Here is a 359-nt window from a genome sequence, read left to right on the forward strand (position 1 = left end):
GAAGGGTGGTGTGGATAGTGACCTGTGCTTGCATGCAGGCTTCTTGGTGGCTGCAGCAGCAGCCTTAGCGTTTCGTGCCCGTCCCTGGTGTCTGCACTGATAGCAACGGCTCGCGCCCATCTCTGGAACTCGTTTAGGCAGTGCTCTGAATCCCCTCTCCTTGTGCAAGAGGAAACAATGCTCTCTTGCCTCTTCAGCAGTTCCAGACTTTTTCCCGGACTCCCTCCCAGCTAACCGTGGTGCACTAACCCCTTCAGGCTGTGTTCGCGCCGCCAAACCCAGTCCTCTCCCTGCGATCCGACGGAAGCTCGAGCCTCAGCTCCCAGCCCCCGCCCGTCCCGGCAGGTGAGCAGACAAGC

Source organism: Physeter macrocephalus, chromosome 2 (genome assembly GCF_002837175.3).
Source record: "Physeter macrocephalus isolate SW-GA chromosome 2, ASM283717v5, whole genome shotgun sequence".
In the NCBI taxonomy this organism is placed as follows: domain Eukaryota; kingdom Metazoa; phylum Chordata; class Mammalia; order Artiodactyla; family Physeteridae; genus Physeter; species Physeter macrocephalus.